The following is a 4,801-nucleotide window of genomic DNA, read 5'->3' as shown; positions in this document are numbered from 1 at the left end:
CCAGTTACGCACTGGGGTCGAATTAATCGACTTAATCCGTTTTTCTGTCCTTCTTTGTCCCCTCTATGTTTAGCCCCCTTATGGACAATAAAGAAATATGAAACTCATTGTTGGAAAGAGCCATTCTCGCTCATGTCGCTAACAACGTAACATTAAATTCAATAAAATTACTTACAAGTAGACGGGTAAAGATCCCCTTCGGTCATGAATGACCATAGGATTGCACCTAGAAAGTTACCCTCCGAGGCACAAGTCCGGGCAAGATTGTCACCCATGCATACCAGCCTCCCCTCTCCACACGACCGATGTTATCCAAGGGAAAGGCCGTTACAGCATGGCACACCGAGTGACGTCGGAACTCATTTCTAAAGCTGAGTGAACTGGAGCAACATGAAATAAAGTGTCTTGCTCAAGAACACAACACACAGCTCAGTCCGGGAATCGAACTCACTACCTCATGATTGTGATCCCGACGCTCGAACCACTGAACCATGCGCCTTCTGCTCACGAGTAATACATGTCTATTCTATATTGTCCATACGTTACATTTTTCTTTTCTTTTCCTACGGATTCGTCAACACTGCTGGACAGGGTGAATGGGTACGCTAGAATAAAAGTTTCAGGAACCCTGATATAGGGTCGACAAATGCCTTGTGAGATAATTTAGTGGTCGGAAACTGCGTGGAATCCCGTAGTGTGTATGTGTATGTGCATGTGTCTTTGTATTTGTGTTTGTGCTTGTCCCACCAATCACTTGACAGCCGGTGTTGCTTTGTTTACGTCCCCGTGTTTCAGCAGTTCGGCCTAAGATATTGATAGGATACTTACCAGACTTAAAATGAATACCCCAAGGCACATTGTTATTTCTTTTTCAATAAACTGAAATATGATTTGAGGGAGATCTGGTTCCTATTTCCAGTAAGTAATGACATAGAGGCTCACTTGTTGGCTAGTATTGTTGTTGTAGTTGATGTTGTTTGTCTCCATATCAGTCCTTTGATCTAAGGTATTCCAACTGTGACCACCTTGTCTTTTACCAAAAAATAGTTGATCTAGGCATAAATTATCGAATGTGTCCTTTCTTTAAAAAAAAACAGTGATGTGTGATTTGAAGGATATTTAACTATTTCGTGCTCGAGTTGTTGTTGCTGTAATTGTTGTAGTGGTGGTGGTTATTGTTGTTGTTATTATTATTGCTGAGTCTCCAGATCACTTCTGAGTTGGCTCAAATGCACTCCAGCCAGACCATCGAGTACAGTCATGGGCAAACTGCGGCCCGCAGGATTTTTTAGATGGCACGCCTCACGAAACATTATCATGAATTTTTCTTTTTTCTTTTTTTCTTTTTAGTTGTGTGCGACCCTCTTTTCGAAAGGGGTTGTCTGTCTGTTCTAGTCTTTCTAATACATCATTTTTTTTTAATGACGATTGGATACATTTGAGGCAATGAGGCTGCTATTGCTAGCAGGTCGATTGAGTATGTAGAGGCTCCTTGTAGACTTGCAGGCACACGTTGATATGAGTCTTGGCTGTGGTGTAAATTGACGGGTGAGGTGAGGAGTAAGCTAAGCAGTGTGGATGGTGTTATTGTTTGCAAAAACCTCTTATTAACCTCTCCGCTCAAACCCATTCCCTCAATAAACTATACAAGGCTGTAGCAGTAACAGTCTTCACAGCTATAACAGTCAATTATAGTTATTATCATCAGCAACTAATAACACGTTGTGCTCATAAAATACTTCCTTATCAATTAAAATATCAACACTTCTCATTTTTCCTCCTCCCGATCTAGCAAACTGCTAAGCTTAACAATTTCTCTTCTGCTTTTCTTTAATAGTTTAAAATTTTTGTTTATTATTTTAAAAACATTAAATTTTAAAATATTTCTTCAATTTAAAAATAAATATCTTGAATTTTAAAAATTTATTTCATATAAATTCTTTTTGTTTTTCCTAAAAATAATAGCATTTTTCTCTATGTAATTCTACGTTACAGCTTTAATTTTTTTATTTCTTTTATATTACTTCGGATTTTCTTTTTTAAAACAAATAGGTATTACTGTGTGGTTAAGAAATTCGCTTTGCAGCTCTGTGGTTTTGGGTTCAGTTCCACTGCACGACACAGCGGGAAAATGATTTCTATTATAACTCCGGGCCGATCCAGTGCCTTGTGAGTGAATTTGGTCAATAGAAACTGTGCAGAAGTCAATCGTATATTTCTATATTATAGCGCGCGAGTGCGTGTGCGTGTGTGTGTGTGAGAGAGAGAGAGAGAGAGAGAGAGAGAGAGAGAGAGAGAGAGAGATAGCCCCTACCCACCGCTTGACAGCTGTGTTGGATTGTCTATGTACCAACAACTTAGTGGTTCGTGCAAAGAAAAAAAAGACACAAAATAAATACTAGACTTCAAAAACATCAGTACTGGGGGTTGAACTTATTCGACTAAAACCATTCAAGGCAGTGACCCCAGCATGGCCACAGTCGAATGGCTGAAACAAGTAAAAGATAAAAGAAGCATATTTTGGAAAGCACAGCCCTCTTTCAATTGGCTTTTAAGAGATAAAAACGTATTTATTTTCGTTTATTGTTCCTAGCATTACGTAACAGTATATCATTGAATATGTGCATTTGTACCAAATTATTGCATGCAGCCAAATAATATATCTAGCTATCGACCTAGCAGTCAATTTATTTTTCTGCTAGTCTATCTATCTATCTATCTATCTATCTATCTATCTATCTATCTAAATATTTATTTCTATTTCTCCACTTAAAATAACTATTTCCCCAAATGCATATGTATTTATCTACCTATTGATTTATCTCTCTGGTCTACCTACCAGCCTATCTACCTACCAGCCTACCTTTCAACCCAACAAACTCTCCTCACACACCATATAATATGTCTTCAGTCTATTATATCCAACCCACTTCATACTAACACAGGCCGTCATTAGTGTATCTGTTCTAATAACGATACTACTTAAGTTATCAAAATATGATTTAATTATTGCAACATCAAATGTACTAATTACAAATTTGTCTTTCATTAGTTAATTAGTTCAATTCTTGGACGGTTTCGCCATTTCTTTCGCACTGAGAGCTGCAGAATTTCACATAAACTTGTTTTGTAAGTTGTCATCTGCTGCTCTTTCGTCACATTATATATTATCATCAGTGGTGATAGGGTGACTGAGTTGGTTCGGTAATCGACTAACTAATCATGGGTTATGAGTTCAAGCTAGTTGTTAGCACAAAAAAACTTAATGTCTTTGGCCTCGGACCTTTTAGTTGCTGTACATGTTTAAGTTAAAGCCGAGGCCAGCTCTAATCTAGCAGAATAACCGAAGGCATTCTAGCCATATTTTTGTCAATTTACTCAAAGTGTACCCAGGACTACTTCATCTATCTTTCTAAGATGGTGGAGCATGTTTTGAGAAAGATTTGACCGCTATTTCTAGCAGGCTGAATGACTACATAGAAGCTGGCTTCTTTGTTGGTGTGACACCTCGTTATCAATAATTGGTTAATAGTTTCTTTTCGAATTCAAATACGTTGCACAAGATTTGTCATTTGCCTTGTCTATCTAGTGTCAGTAATATTTCGTTTGTGTCTGTAGGTTTCAGAGATAAGCGAGTTACATACACATGGTCTATTCGTATAGTGTCTGGCCCAATCAACACTAATATCGGAGATCTATTACTCTAAGCCAGTCCCGAAGAATTCATTTCCCACTACAAAGAGGCCGGTGATTGGCGGCGGAATTTAAATTCAGAATACAAAATGCTGAAACAGATGCCCCAAGACATTTCGTTCAATTCTCTAACAATTGCTCTGATACAACAGCCCAGACTGGTATTTTATTTATCGACCCCCAAATAGATCAAAGGAGGAATAGACTTCGCTGCAATATCACAGATTTGCTTGTCAGTTGCTTGACTTCAACCATTTGCACATATTCCTTTGTGGTTGGCGATATCTGCATCTCTGATCACGAGCAGAAGTCATAGGGGAGCATCATGGCCATATGTTGTAAGGGATTCTTTGGGGTTTGAACAATTCATCTCTGAAAACATGTGCTTCGGTCATCATCCTTAAATAATCTTTATACAGGGACCTTTTCAGCGGGATGGGTTACTCGACCTGAAGAAAATTCTGTCTGAACCTCACTTGCAAGGTCATGCGCTGTTTGTATTGATATGAGGTCACCATGTCGCGCACATATGGTTGTGAGGCATGTGGTAGTCATGGTAGACGGATAGTCATGATTGAACTTCAGATATTTGTACCCCAGCGTCTCTTTAATGCCGTGTACTGCTCTGTCACGCGGTAATAATAATAATAATAATTATTATTATTATTATTATTATAATCCTCTCTACTTCAGGTACAAAGCCTGAAATGTTGTGGAGAGGGGTAAGTCGATCACATTGACCCCAGTACTTGACTGATACTTAATTTATCGATCCCGAAAGGATGAAAGGCAAAGTCAATCTCGGCGGAATTTGAACTCAGAACGTAGAGACAGACGAAATACTGCTAATCATTTCGCCCGGCATGCTAACGATTCTGCCAACTCGCCACAATAATAATAATAATAATAACAATAATAATAATAATAATAATAATAATAATAATAATAATAATGATAATAATAATAATAATAATAATAATAATAATAACAATAATAATAATAATAATAATAATAATGATAATAATAATAATAATAATAATAATAACAATAATAATAATAATAATAATAATAATAAATCATCGATGCATTTCTATACCCCCACCCCGTC

The sequence above is a fragment of the Octopus bimaculoides genome, chromosome 5 (genome assembly GCF_001194135.2).
Source record: "Octopus bimaculoides isolate UCB-OBI-ISO-001 chromosome 5, ASM119413v2, whole genome shotgun sequence".
Taxonomy (NCBI): domain Eukaryota; kingdom Metazoa; phylum Mollusca; class Cephalopoda; order Octopoda; family Octopodidae; genus Octopus; species Octopus bimaculoides.
Note: the sequence above shows the minus strand (reverse complement) of the source record.